The 15,875-nt window shown below is 46.8% G+C and overlaps 1 protein-coding gene across 2 annotated transcripts in view; it reads left to right on the forward strand.

Moving 5' to 3' along the window:
- Positions 1-15,875, forward strand: part of LOC119167709 (tRNA:m(4)X modification enzyme TRM13 homolog) — a 423,312-nt gene that overhangs the window by 23,943 nt on the left and 383,494 nt on the right. The gene's annotated exons all lie outside the window — the stretch shown is intronic.

The following is a 15,875-nucleotide window of genomic DNA, read 5'->3' on the forward strand; positions in this document are numbered from 1 at the left end:
AGTTGTCTTCAAATGGCGCTGATATCCGAGCACGCATAGCCGAAAAAATAGCAGTTGCGATCTCCTCATACAATTTTACATACTAATGACACGCTTATACTGTAGGAATGCTAAGCAATCTGCATCATTCCTGTAACTACAATAGAAATCTCCCTCTAACGCCACCTAGACAGAATAAGCAAAAACGTCGAATATGAAAGCTCCCCGTTTTCCTGACTGTGGCGGGCGAAAACAATTTACTTCAGAAAAGAAGGTTATTTCTAGCCACAAACTATGCTCCACCATCTGCAAGTTTTTTCTACATGCCTCCCCTGAGCGTCTCTCATACAGCTGTGCGGAAAAGCACCAAAGCAGGGGATGGGGTCGTCCCTCTCGTGTGTGTGTGTCTGGGAGAATAGGTTCTTGAATAGAAATAAAAAGGAGGGGAGAGGGGGGGGGGGGGGCAGTTGACAACATAAACTGTCTCTCGGTCGTGGACACTTCAACCGTGTCATTTTTGGGGAAAGGGGTAAAAAGGCCACTCAAAGACATGTGTGTCTGTGGCCTGTGCCATGCTCTCGACCGGGCTGCAGAAATTTGGTGCCTATTTCCTCTTCTACCCACTGCCACCACCATTACACAGGCTACCACTAAAAAGCAGGCAGGAGGAAGTGGAACGACGGATAAAAACAAGCAGTGAAAAAGGCAGTGCACGTTCCATGCCCCCTTGCTGCGCTAGACACATCAGGCACACTGCATCGCTTCCTTTGTCGTGCCTGCTGCATGAAGGCCACCCTTTCCTGTTTTTTCTCTTCTGTGTTTCCTTACCCCGCTCCCAATCCCCATCCCCCAAAGGTGCTTAGTCGTGTCCTCTTGTGACAGGCAGATATAATAGTGGTGCCCTTTTCCCTTCTTTCTGGAACCATCAAAGTAAGCAGCCATGCTCGGGCGAAGTATGGTCTGAATATTGACTAACTTTTTTTTTTCGCAATAACATGCATTTTTTCAGAAGGGGGATTTTCTGGGTTTGTTTGAATGAATTCATCGCAATGAACAGCATAAACACGAGAGGTGGCACACATAAAGGAATGACAAGCAAATTGTTTTATACTTGCTGTGTGTTCGTTTCTGTCATTCCTAACAAGCTAAACACTGCACTGTCAATCAAGCACAATAAGATGTATCTCTCGGCGTCAATCAAATCTAGGCCACACGAATTTCTTTCGTACCAGCTTCTCTTCCTTTCTGTGTCTTCAGCATTCATACCTGGCAAAACTACGGTGTGGCAGGAATGCGTGTCACGTAAGTAACCCATCACAATCATCCGCGCTTGCTGTGGCCTGAACTTGCTAGATTGTCTATAAGAATAACTTTGGCAGGATGAGTTCACTCTGACCCGCCGTGTGTGACACACGTTACCAGATTATGCCTCAAACTGTTTAGCTTGTGGACGAGATTTCAACATTCACCTACGACCGGCACGTTTCCTTAGTGGCGAAATGCAGGATCACCCGTGTATATATATTTCCGTGCACCCCATGTGTCTAGGAGTATCCCAAGGCGACGTTCCTCATAATTACATGAAGCTCTTTCCATGGGAACGCGGGAGCTTGCAAACTTTTTACTTGGAGTTGGCTGTGAATATCCGTCGTTAGTTTGACGAAACCACAAAGTCGGACAATATTTGTTGCATTGCTCAATGCAGGAACACAGCGCGGGTTCCGCCAGTTTTCAGAAAGTAACAGCGTAGTGAATTGGCAGAAGAGAGAGACGCAAACTTCATTGGCGAGTCAACAAGATCTGTGTCCGACGTCTTTTTAGTGGGCCTGGGCATCCACCTAGGAACCAGTTCCGAGGCCTTGTCTCGAAGCAGCATCCTCAGCACGCTAGACGGCTCAGAGTTGCGCTGTCAGGTTCGAGCTGAGCAGTGGGGTCTCCTAGCGCGAGCGGAAGCTGGCGGTGGAGGAGACGGATGGATCAGCACTGTTCGAATTGTCTTTGAAGCCCTGACACTCCCACAGCATGTGGCTAAGCGTGGTAACCTCTCAACACGATCCACATTTGTTTGTAGTGTCACGGGGTCGTGATGTGGCCGAAGACAGGAGACTTTGCGTTGGAATTTAACTGTTTATTTGGGCGAACCTGTGCCCGGTAAACGGAGAGTCCTATTACAGTAGCAGTCTTGGACTGATAGCGGTGAACGGAGCGTCGGCCGTCCATCAACTACTGACAAGCGGCAAAGTGCGTCGGCATTTATACTCTTGCCATAGAATGTTCTAGCGTTATCGCTGGCAGTGGGATAGGTTCCAGAATAATCTGTACAGTTAGCAGAGTGGGCGTGTTCTTATCGAAATGATCTACTAAAGTCCGGAAGCTTCTCGAAAACTGCGCGCGCGTTTTGTGCTGAGAATTGTGTAGTGTTTTGGGGCGATAACAAAACTTGAGAAATGGAACGTGGCAGTAGTGTAGTCTGGATACATGGCGTGCATAAGTCTAGGATTTATGTATGAATCTGTAATTGTCTTTACCGCCTGTGTCCTGTTTAGCCGAGTGTGAGAGGTCGGGTACATGCATATTTATAACTGGTAGTGGGTCGTGATCTCGTGGAACTTTGTTATACAATCTTCCCACAACCAGACGTTTGCAGTACCGTGCAGGGGAAGTTTTGCTGTCTGCAGGGCAGGCATGTGCAGGTACAGACGGAATCATACTTGTCTGGAGTGGCAGAGCACATGGCTGTGGATGCTGTTGCTGTCCGCAGCTGCTAGCTCACGTTAGCTACAAGCTTCCGTTCATGCTTGAATTATAGCGTAAGAACTTAGCATGCAGCTTTACTTATTTATGTATCATAACGGCGTCGACGTTTGCTTAGGTTTGTAGAAAACGGCAGCTGAAGCGACCGGTTAGGTGCTCTGGACAGGTTTGACTCTGTCTGTACACCTTGCGTCTGGATTTTCCGAATAATTTACATGTCTTCTGGCGCTGGTTGTTGCATGTTTCTACCCAAAATAGAAGTCCGCTTAAGTGTTTTATTTCTTCAGTATGCTACCTGAGACATGATTTCACAAATGGCATGTAGCCGAGGCATGCTTGATATGCTTGTTGTCGCGCTTCTTTCCTTGCTGTGAGTACGGAGCAATTTATGCTGTAACGAGAATTTGTGTCCATAAATGCTGCTTTGGTGAGCGGTTTCACACGCCACACGTTTGCCGCCTGAAGACTGACATGCTGTTGTGCACTGACAAGCTGTTGTGCTCACTATACGAGACCTCTCTATTATCTTTGCTCAACTTGTGCTTTACCTGCCACCGCATTCGCTTGAAGGAGAAAAGATAAAGGAACGCCACAGCGCCTCAGAATTCTTTGTAAAGTCTGCCGTGTTGAGAACATGTGATATGAGAATAGCAGGTCGTAGACTAGTAGCGTGTATATTGTAAGGCTGATAATCCGATGTAGCAGAACTTACGCTATATATAGCATCTAGTAGCCGGACGACAAGACTAGTGCATAAAACGCTAAGTTGATAGAGTACAGTGGTATCATTTAAATAACGCGCTGTTTCAGTAGTTCTTTTTTTGTAAGAAAAATACGGGAATTCACCCGTCTCCCGAACGATATTGTTAAATTGATAATGAAACGTTTTTTTCTTTGCTGTAAAATGCCCACAGTATCACTGTCAATAAGAGGGGTTTTTTTCTCTTTCCAGTATCTTTTGGATGCTAGGATCGGTTGTATTTAGTGTATCGATTACTATTTGTGTTATGGCCCATGTGTACCCCCCTCCCCACGTAATGCCCATAGCAATGAAGATGAAACGTAAGTAAATAAAATAAAAAATAAGGCATGATTACATGAATGCGACAGATGCGCATCGAATTCGCCTAGACAATGGCGATTCAATAGGAAGGCGCATTGCACTAATCGACAAACAGGGGTGGTGTTGAGAGTCCTGTTCGTATCAGGGGCAGTGAATCATGAAAAGGGAACAATGGACCCTGTCGAGTGAATTCTGAGCTTGCTTATTTCATATAAAAAATTGATATTATATATATCTATAGCGCAAAAAATAAGGGGGGGGGGATGAGGCGGCTGAGCTATAGGTCGAAGACTGGTACAAACATGCTTGCTGCAGCATGAAAGCCGGCTATAATGGTATTCAGCGGAGCTAGGTGGTTTATAGCCGAGTTAGTTTGAGCCGCGGAGCTTGAAAAAAGAGAGACAAGAACGTGACGAAAGCTGACTGTCTGTGCTGTATAGAGTAACATGAGGCGCTAGAAGCAAACAGAACACATTTCAGCCGCATCCCGTAGTGTCCACTGCTTGCATTTTGCTTCGTGTTGTGAAAGTGGCACTTTTTTTCCTTTTGTTGTTCTCGGTGATGCTTTCATACGAATTGTTTGCATGTCATTTATTTTTTATAGTATTATGTATTTTTTGCATCTTTATCGAATCGTCACTCTCATGAGTGCTTCTTAGAGGGACCCCACGGCATTCCGTACTTCTCGTTTGGAGCACATGTTTCTGCTTGGCTAGTTTGCTTGTTAGTTTGCCCACCCAGCGCGCTCAAACAGTTTTGACCCCGATGAAAAGAGCCGCCGTTTCCGCCGTGCATCCGGTTGACTGTAGAGACCACGCTTGAACCCTCGAGATGACGCTCGAAACTTACGTATACCTTGAAAAATGGTTTTATAAATATTCGCCTTTTGACCATACACTTTCTTTCATGTGTTAGAGAAAAAAAAAGCGCTCGTGACAGTGGACGAAATTGAATATGCCAGCTTGTGTCCCTAATGGGCATGGATTTCTGATCGTGGTGAATCAGACCATGTGGGGCTGCGCAACGTAACGAGTGGCCAGCTGGGCTTCTAACACACATGCAGCCTGCTTGCTAATATCCTTTTCAACATTAGCTGCATCATACCCGATTGCTTAGAGCTGACAGCACCACGAGAAGAGAACTTTTCTAAGCATTCGGTAATAATTTATAACATGCGAATGGAAGACCTGCTTTCACCGTAATTATTGGTTCGTAATTATTTGCATCAGAGCTACTGCATAATTATAACGTTCTATTTAGGAAATATTGCTCTCGATCCTTTCTCGAGGGAAATAAAAGTTTTAGTGCATATATCGCTTGTGTCAGGGTGTGTAAAGAGATATTGAGTGCTAGGAATAGGTAGCTTTTTACTTGAAAAAGTACATAAATGAAAAATTGGAAAAGGAGAATTTTTATGAGGACCGCTGTTTGTGAGTGCAAGCAGATGACAACTCAATAGTGGCCATCAGTAAATGAGGTAGGACAAAATGACAGCAACTGAAGCGGATTATTTACGTATGCACACAGAAGGATGTAATGTCTCATGGTTCGCTTTTGACGCGACCTATGTGAGAGAATGTCACACAACCTCGCATTCAACGCTGTATGTAACAAAGAGCTTGCTCGCGTAGCCTGCCAAGCCTAGGCGAGCGGTTTGCAGCGCAATTGTTCCTCCTGTGAAAACCACCGCCCAGCAGGGGGCAGGCACCAGTTAGCGATGTTCTTCAGACAAGGAGGCAGATAGAGGGGTCATTGAAGGGGCGAAAAGAAAGAAAGCCTCTGCTGAAGGCATCGTTCTTCCGAGCTGCGATGCCAAGCTTCGCGCCCCTTTCTCATTCAGTGTGGCACGCCGGCACAGGTGTAGTAGTTTCACTTGGTTTCACCACCGAAACGTTCTCCCTGTTGACTTGTTGACAAATAAAGCAAACGCACGAAAGGATAGCGCAGTGGAACGGCAACTATCTCTCATTGTTGCTTACAAGTGCACGTGCAAAAGCTGCAGAGGGTATTGCTGTGTTTGTATGGGGGTCCACTTGGGAAAGATTAGGAAAGATGTAGAAAGACTAATCAGTTCCAAAGAGTAAAACAGGAGGGACTAAGCCTGTTGTGTCTGTTCGTGCGACAACTAGTTAATCGGTTTATTTTCTTTCATGCTGTTTGACACCCCTTCTTGATAACGGTATGCCAGTTACGCCTTTGTTGTGTTCTGCCTAACCTTGTCGTTAGCACCCCAAGCATGCCCGGAGCCATGCGAGGGTCTTTTAAAGAGGTTGCGGACAGTTTCCGCTTTTTGTCAGTTCAGTTTTCCAATGCATACCTTTTTTCAGTTGTAGTGTACATGCATCCCGAAGGAGTATGGCCACTAGCGTGGGTCCGGTCCTAGCGAGCCGCAGGGCTCGCATTAACCGTCGCCATGGTGAGAACACGCTACTGCTCAAAGTCACAACATTTTATTGTCTGTGGCAACACCAAACGCAGTACAGCCCCTTGCAAAGGCGCGGCTGGAAAGCAAATAGGCTTATCCACGCCGCGGGCATAAAAGTACTACACAGGGTGCCACGAGCACGTCTCTGCGGTAAAGGTGATCCACGGAGACACCGGGACCAAGGCCCAATTGCTTGAGCGAGGGCAAAGGTGCTCGCGTTGGCTTTGGAGGGAGACGGGTCGGTGTAGCTAGGCCACGCACTAGGACACCGTACCACCCTTCGGCCAAGCGTACGCAGTGGGGCAACAAAAGGTGAGCGTTCGCCTTGGGCGCGAAGCGCTGTCAGCGAAGTCCGACGAGCCCTGAGCGACGGGAGTCGACGGACAGAAAACATTGCGTGGTTCACCGTCTGCCCGCTCCCGACGCAGCACGCGAAAACCTCTCGGGGGACTCCGCGCGCAGCGCCACAGTCAACATCTGCTACCGGGTGAGGGGGTTAAACGTCACTCCGCTCTCCCAGAGCGGCAGACAGCAAAGGAGGGGAAACATGTCGGGACATAAGAACGGCAGAAAAGGCGGCAAAGCCCGCGCAAAGGCAGCGAGCTAGCCTCAATTCCCAATCAGTAAGGTGAAAAAAATTTCATAAAGACATATGCGACATGATTTTTCCTGTTTCTATGTATAGGTAAATAATAACGGGGGAGCGGGCAATGATATTCTGTAGCGTGTTAAGAAAATGCAAATTCAGCTGAGTTCAAAAAGCTTTTTCTTTAAGTTTAATTCGGACACATTACCGGTTAAGACTTTTTTGAAGATAGAGGATTTTATATGCTATGGAGTTCGAACTGTTTGATATTCTGAAAGCTGTAGACAAGAGATCAGATATTTTTGCATTGTTGGAAAAGGGTCTACTTCTGGGATTTTATAATGCTCCTTAGCCTCCATTGTCAATGGCAAGCTAGAATGGCCGGTTTCTATTGTGACTCTGACAGGCGCCCTGCCCGCTTGCTTTTCCTTGAAAGTATTGCTCAATACGATGATACACTCAAACAACAAGACTTTGTTCCGAATTGGCTCTCCAGGATTGAACTCCTCGTGAACCTAAAGGGTAACCTAAACGTGAACCTAAATGGTAACTGTAACCACTTAAAGAGCCACTGACCAGGCCCCATACCAAACTTGAGTTAGACAGTGGAAGTTGTTGAGTGTCCGATGAGGAACACTTTGCCACAAAAATTTTTTGAATCGGTTCATCAAGAGCAGAGAAAACGGGGTTTTTGAAGTGCCGCGAAACGAGGATGAGAAGAGGCGAGCTCCAAATCCTTGCCGCTCCTCCGTGTAGCCTTCGCTAGCCAAATCTCTTCCCCACCCTCCCAGGCATCAGACCAAGAGGTCACGCACGCATGACAGGCCCAAACAAGTCCAATCCCCAGACAACCGAGCGGCGTTGCTTTGTTGACCGGCGTTATTTTGCGGTCTTCTGCCTGTTTCTGCAGGATGGTTTGGAAACGCGGTAGAGTAGATGAGTACAATGAATGTGCGAACGCGTAGGAGCGTTCCACGGCGGTCGTCTGCTCGATGCACTGACCGCAGGTACACGAACGGATGCGAAGCGCCGACACATTAGCCTCGCATATCGTTGCAATTCACGGAAAAAAAAATGGGAAAAAAGATGCTCACATTTCCTTATTGCACCTCATAATTTAACAAGAGTTTTAGTATTCTCTTCAAGCAACAAATTACAGAAACTATGCATGCCGTGTTAAATGATTTTCACCATATTATGTGCCTCTGTTTTCAACGTTAGAGCAGAGTCGTCTATGTAGAGGACCAACGTCACTGCGCCCCGCCGCGGTGGTCTAGTGGCTAAGGTACTCGGCTGCTGACCCGCAGGTCGCGGGTTCGATTCCCGGCTGCTGCGGCTGCATTTCCGATGGAGGCAGAAATGTTGTAGGCCCGTGTACTCAGATTTGGGTGCACGTTAAAGAACCCCAGGTGGTCAAAATTTCCGGAGCCCTCCACTACGGCGTCTCTCATAATCAAATGGTGGTTTTGGGACGTTAAACCCCACAAATCAATCAATCAACGTCACTGCATTGCCGTGTACGTAGGGCCATTCAAACGCACGCATCATGCCCTCATTCTCTGGGCGCGCGCCGGCAGAAGGGAGGAGGAGCAGCATTCATCTTGAAATTCGACCCATTTCCGCTGCGCGTAGCATTGCAAATTTTGGCAGACGTGATCATGAATGCTTTGTCTACGCATTGCACTTGTCAGCTCAAAATTGTCAAACCTGGTGAGTGACCCTTTAAAGACTTGCGACTGACTTCACATCGCTTCTGTTGTGTATATTATTTATTATTGATAGTGGCTTATATTTATGTTTGTACCTTGTGCAAGAACCAGTAATAAAGAAAAAAAAATGGTGGGGCTCATTCGTAGAACACTGGGCTGGTGCACATGAGACCCAGGTTTGAATGCCATCGTGACCTCAGTGTTTTTATTCTCTTAGTTTTTTCTCATTTTGCGCGATAGTGGTTACAAACAACAGCGGCGGCGGACAACAACGGCGCACACTACCCTTGTGATCTCATAACAGCTTTCGCTGTAAAAAGCACTCATAAATAAAATTAGTATATGTTTCTAATGGCGTGGAAGAAGTAGACCATCACATGCAAAGGCTATTGAACATTTACCGAAGGCAGATACTCTGCGCACAAGATAAAACAACAAGGGCTGATACCAGTGCAGTGCTGACGCTTTTCGGCCAATAATCTCTACCCACCTAATCAGAAATTGCGGCCGGAAGTCGTCGTCCTCCGTGAAAAATAGCTTGATGCCTGCTGTAACGCCCCGAGTGCACGTTCGCTAAGGATAGCCACACGCCTGTGCCAATATAGGGGAGACCCGCTCAAGTTTGCCCGCCGATGCCAGCGCTTGCCTTTCCCCTGCCAGAAAAAGCGCACAATAGTCGTGTGTAGCGACCCTTCCGCTCCCTTTGGCTTCCACGCATTTGCGAAGCGCGCGCTGCACGTGAAACGTCCCTCGTTCCGCGATGTCACCCCAACAGAAATGGGGGAACTATTGCTCTGTCATCAACTGTCACAATAATCATGCAAACACGAAGGGGTCGACTCCACCAGTGAAATTCTACCGATTTCCAAACCGACGATACGAAACAAGCAGACAACAGGAATGGATTAAAGCTGTGTGCCAAAAAAATTAAGAGAACAATTTTTTAATTAAAATTAGCTCGTGCACAATGCATTCATCATAATGGGTGTTACTTCCTGCGTCACCGTTCCTCTTATCTATCGAGTTACTGGGAGATGCGCGTTCCCATCTTAAAAGTATAAAGTGCCATAATACTTTCAACTTCCGTTTTTAGAGCAGTGTTAAAAAATTGCAAAGAAATATGTTTATGCTGCTACTATCATTGGTGATTGTAGGGGACGTAGTAGTTGAAGCTGTGCACACATGTGGTATTGGTGATGTCTGGTTATATATTTTTCATACCTACGCAGTGCCGACGAAAAGTGTGTGGTTGCCAAAAGCTTGGACAATGATTTGTAGCAGACATTTTGTGGGAAACTGCAAAAATGACTCACGTCTGCACCCGTCTTATGAGCGAGCCGACAGTGTTTCCAGTGGCTTACAATAAATGGGCACCTTACGCAGAAATGGCGCAGAGGTATGATAGGCAGTGAACCGCATAACTATCTATGCATTTTAAAGCATTTTCTGAGGACTGTTGATTTCTGATTTCAAGCTCAGCGAGAATTCGTTCCGCGTATGTGCAATTATCAAGCAAAGCTGAAATAGAAGGGTTTTGATCAAACATGACACTTTCACACCACCACATTTTAGGGATAATATTGGAACGCTGTTAGTAAGAAGCACATTGCTTTTCTGATACTTTTCATACCAAGTAAAATGGTTCAAGCAACAGACAACGCAAAATGTTTAATCAATAAGTTTTCATTCGTAGCTATTGCCGTGAAGTTCTTGTATGAAATGTTTCTGTGCACTCAGATGGACACAATTGGTATTTTCTTTAAATGGGGAATTTTGCCATCGTACATGTTTTCATAGAGATTGATTTCATATGCAGTACTTGTTTTATTTTATAAATGTAAAACGTTCCTAACAGACCACGGAAAACCCTTAAACGTATACTCATTTTCAGACACACACAAAAAAGTTTCTCTGAAAGCTGGGCGCTCATTATGATGGTACGCACGCTGTTCGTGAACTCGAAGTACCTGCGATGAGAACGGTGATAATGCAAGGAAGGACACGTGCGATAGATGTAAATTTTCGTTGTGGGTCAGAGAGAAGCCCCAAATAGACGATTTATTTTTGAAGTGCTGTGTATATACTCCACGATAACTTGGGTGGGTGCTAGTAAATTAAGGTATCCCAACTAATAGCAGTCACAGCGCAAGAACTGCTTAATCTAAATCACGAGAAGTGGCCTGACCCATGCATCTAGTAACAAACATAGTGCATAGTACACACAGCAAACCAAATAAAACAGGTATATAATTATGAACGTACAGAAAGTTGTATTCACCTCTAACTCTACGTCGTAAAGAGTGTCGTCTTTCACTTGCAAAACGAACTTCGCTCTGACGCGGACGGCGTCGTCTGCTACAACTTGTTGTTCGAGGTATAGCGCATCCAGGACGGGACAGAAAAGAAGACACAGAACACATACACTTCTTCTCTCTGTCCCGTCCTGGATGCGTTATACCTCTAACAACATGAATAACCAACAAGCCCGCCGTGCAACCTTAGTCTGCTACAACTTGCTTCGCATCTGCTACATGGCTGAGAAGACGCTGCCCTTTTACCAAATTGCTGCCACGAAAAAAATCCTGAATTGCGGCGATTCTAATAAATGCGGACAGAAGCGTATACGTCATAACCGCGCCCGACGCGAAACTCTCAAAAACACGTGCAGAACGCGTGCAGCGTGCGAGCAAAGCAACGTGTTTTCAAGGCAGGTTGAAGGAGCAGCGGAAGGCTCAACACTCGAGTAATCAGTTTTCACCCCGCATTGACTGACTGCACCAGGCTCTTCAGCGCCTTCCTCGGCAGGGTCTTTCTTATTGACTCACCATAACGATATTTATGCCCCCCCCCCAAAAAAAGAGCATTCACACTTGAGTGTATTGCTTGTGCTTGTTCAGAGTTTTCTTTTTTTTTTTGCTGCACTTACTTTGCAGTGTACATATCTTCACTGGATTCTGCGTATTAGTTCAGTGCACTTGCAGTGGACTCATAGATTTGTGCATTGCGTGTGTGCCCCACCGCGGTGGTCTAGTGGCTAAGGTACTCGGCTGCTGACCCGCAGGTCGCGGCATCAAATTCTAACTGCAGCGGATGCATTTCGGATGGAGGTGGAAATGTTGTAGGCCTGTGTGCTCAGATTTCGGTGCACGTTAAAGAACCCCAGGTGGTCAAAATTTCCGGAGTCCTCCACTACGGCATCTATCATAATCATATGGTGGTTTTGGGATGTTAAACCCCACATATCAATCAATCAATCATTGCATGTGTGGGAGTTCAAAGCGCTCAGGTTGTCAATTAACATCAAAGTTGTTGGGAGAGGCAAGCTAACAGGCATTGGGCTCCTTTTCTAGAGCATTTCCGAATGAGCCAAGTCTCTCATGGAGGCCGCCATCTGTCCAGTTGATGTTAACTGAGGTGGCCAATCTTAGTTTGTAGTGACTGTGGTTAGCGGCCAACCATGGTTAGGTTTCCTGTATAACTGCATACAACTGTGGTTTAAATGGGTCAGTCGTAACCGAGGTTAGCGCGCCAGCGTGACTATATGGTGTAAGACGTCGACGGCGACAGTAAAGCAGAACTGGAGTGCAATGTACGTACGAATACCAGTGACATTGAGATGAAGAGGAAAAGAAGACAGAGTGGTGCGAGCTAATCTATATCGCTGGTGCTGCTTGCTTAACCAGCCGTACAGATATATCTGCATCTGATCTTCCGAGTGTCTTCTTCGCAGAACGTATTTGGGGGAGAGTGCGATCCCCGTCTTCCCCACAGAACTCCGAAGCGAACTATTGGCCTTCAACATGATCACTGAGGACTTAACGACATCCTCTTCTGTCGTGACGCCTCCTGCCCTGCCTGTCAACCCACTAGCCGCAATAGCTTTCGTGATGTTCCCCGTCCTTAAAGGCCCTGGCGTGTCCTTGGGCAGCGAGGGTTCTGAGGTCGATAAATGGCTACGCCTCTACAAACGCATCAGCGCCACTTACAGTTGCGATTCCACGCTCATGCTCGCGAACCTCATTTTTTACCTCAATGGAACCTCTTGTGCCTGGCTTGACACCCATCAGTGTAACATTATCAGCTGGGAAAGCTTCAAGGAACGGGTCCGTGAGCTTTTGTTGCGATAGCGATTGTCTGAACACTCTGAGCTGTATTCTGCCGCCGGCGTCGGTGTCGCTGTCACTCACCATATATGTATTCGTATATATATATATATATATATATATATATATATATATATATATATATATATATATATATATATATATATATATATATAATGCAAGAGAGAAAAAAACTTTCGGTGCTCGGAGAATCGAACTTGTATCCTCTGAATCGTGAGTGCGAGGTGTTACTCGCCGAGTCACCAAGGAGCACGTCCTTTAAAGTTCAAACGGCAAGCTATCTATATCTACCATTTACCGCTGCTGACAAACTTCTCGGGGGGGGGGGGGGGGAACTATGGTGTTTCCAGCATTACCAGCAAGATGGCGCGATGAGCATGCGTAGCAACGTCGTCATGAGGTGGCGGCCGCGCTCTCATCTTCCATGCAAAGAGCAGGAATTCGACGTTCATCGTGCACCCTTATCTCGCTGTAGGAAGGATCGTACGTCTTGGCTGGCGTTCGTCTTTTGCCAGACTGATTCTGTTTTAGTTACCAGGCGCTCAAAGGTCACTGAAGTCATTGCACAGTCTATGTTTGCGAAAAGAGTGCGCTTTTCAGACACAGCGAAGTAACAACTGAGACGTTTATTTGCGTTCATCTGTACCTGAGAGTACGTTTTATGCATCATTCGTGCGTGAGAAATGTGTGGCACGCTTCGATCTGCTGGCCATGTTGCACATGACCATCCAGTTTGTTGTTATGGCGTTCATTGCTTTGTCTTTGTGGCAAATCTGCGACTTTTTTGAAACTCGTTTGATCGTCGACAAGCCGCAAAGAATAAATTATTAAGGCACATCAAACTTCCACCGAGCTCTACATAGACTACATTCAGGATGCCCTCGCACTATGCCCGAAAGCCAACGAGTACATGTCCGAGCCTGAAAAGGTTGAGCATATACTTAAAGGCCTTGCCGACAATGCGTTTAACTTGTTGGTAATCAACAAGGTGTCATCTGTTGATGCCATCATTTAAGAATGCCGTCGGCTTGAGCAAGCTAAAAGCAGGCGCATCTCCCATCAGTTTTAGCACCTTTCAAATACCACCACGACATCCTCGTGCCTTAACCCATACCATCTGCCAGACACCTCATGCGACTCGGCAGGCGTGAACTTGAAGCGACGGCTCCAGCTACACTGCAACCGACATTCCCTGACCTCTCTCTTTTAATCACGTTGCCCCTAATTCAAGCAGTCGTTTGGCATGAAATTGCCAGCTTGAGAATTTGCTCTATTTCACCGTCTTCCCGTACCGGCTCCCGGCAACAATTCAAGCCTGCACGTACATTCACGTCTGGCTCTTCCTCAATGTTTCGCAATTTTTCCGCATGATGAGCACACAATGACAAGCCCCTCTGCTCCTCGTGTCACCTTATTGAGCACGTTGCCCTGATTGCAGACGTCCCTGGGGTCCTGCACGAACTTCCCCTCGTACCTTCAATCTTCATCACGCTTATCGTTATGAGACCAGCTTCGGCACTTTTGCCCAGGAACCTCCTAATGAACCCTGTTACTCCCGCTCTCCTTCACCTCAACGTTGCCAGTATCGTTCTCTACAGCCCAGCCGACCATCTTCTCCCCCCTTTTCACGACGTTACCCTACGGAAAACAAAGTGTCACAGCCGCTGGAGGGGCACTGCATCACTCAGACTGGCCTAAAATTCTGTACTGATCATACAGACAAAACGGAACTTTATCGACATTCAAGTAGACGGTGTGCATGTGACTGCTCTTGTCGACACTGGGGCTCAAATTTCCGTTATGGTGAGTGACATTTACCGCAAGCTCAAGAAGGTTCTTACACCTGTGACCACTCGGTTCGTCCGTGTTGCCGATGCTGGAATGGCATCTATCATCGGAATGTGCTCCGCTCGTGTAATCATTGCGAATCAACACACAGTTATTCTCTTCACTGTCTTTTATAAATACCCCCTGACGTAACTTTCGACCTCAACTTCTTGTCTGCGCATTTTTTCCTTACTTAGCTCCTCAAGCAAGACGTCCCGTTTTCATGGGGCTCAGAAGAGGCTTGTGCCTTCTCGACTCTTATTGCGCTTCTCACTACTCCTCTGATTTTGGCACACTTCAACCCTGCCGCTCTCACGGAAATCCACACAGATGCAAGTGGGCATGGCATTAGTGATGTTGACTAGCCTAGCTCAACATCACTGTGATTGTGTTGTTGCATACGCCAGCCGCTTCCTATCCACCCCTGAATATAACTATTCCATCACAGAGCCTGAGTGCTTTGCTGTCATTTGGGCGGTACCAAAATTCCGGCCTGATCATACAGACACCCATTTTCAGTAGTTACCGACCACCATGCGTCCTTCTAGCTGAACTCTCTGAAGGATCCCTCAAGGTGCCTTGGCCGCTGGGCTTTGCGCCTGCAAGATTTTTTCTACTCGATCGTCTACAAATCTTGCGGCCTGCACCATCATGATGATTTCCTATCCTGGTTCCCTGTCGACGATCCTGAGGGCACCAATGTGCCCACGGAACATTCCATCTTGTCTTTGTCTGACTCAACATTGAGGAAAAACAGAAACGGGATCCACTGCTCCTTGACAATATCAGCCATACGGCATCTTCCCCAAATGACGCCTCCGTTCGTCACTTTGACGTTCAAAAAGGTGTCCCATACCGTCTCAATTTATGACCTGACGGGCCTGACCCTCTTATTGTTATGCCTAAGCGTTTGCAGCGCTTTTTCTCCACTGAGCTTCACGATGCGCCAACAGCTGGACATCTAGGTGTATCTCAGACGTACGAGCTCGTATGGCATTGTTTCTTCTGGCCAGGACTTGCTCGCTCCTGTACGGCGATACGTCGCCTGATGCAAATTGTGTCAACGTCTTAAAATTTTGTCGAGACTACCCGCTGGCCACCTTCAACCAGTCGACATACCTGTGGAACCATTTTACTGTGCTGGATTAGACCTCCTTGGTCCTTTCCCCTCATCAACATTGGGAAACAAGCGGATAGCCGTGAATACAGATTACGCTACACGCTACGCTATTACGCGAGCTCTATTGACAAGCTGTGCAACCAACGTTGCTGACTGCTTCTTACGGGACGTTATATTAGTTCAGGGCGGCCCGAGACTACACATCACAGACCATGGCCGTAGATTTTTATCCCAAATCATCGCCGACATCTTGCATTTTTTTCCGCGCTACACACACTGACCACAGCT

The sequence above is a fragment of the Rhipicephalus microplus genome, chromosome 6 (assembly GCF_043290135.1).
Source record: "Rhipicephalus microplus isolate Deutch F79 chromosome 6, USDA_Rmic, whole genome shotgun sequence".
NCBI classification, from domain to species: domain Eukaryota; kingdom Metazoa; phylum Arthropoda; class Arachnida; order Ixodida; family Ixodidae; genus Rhipicephalus; species Rhipicephalus microplus.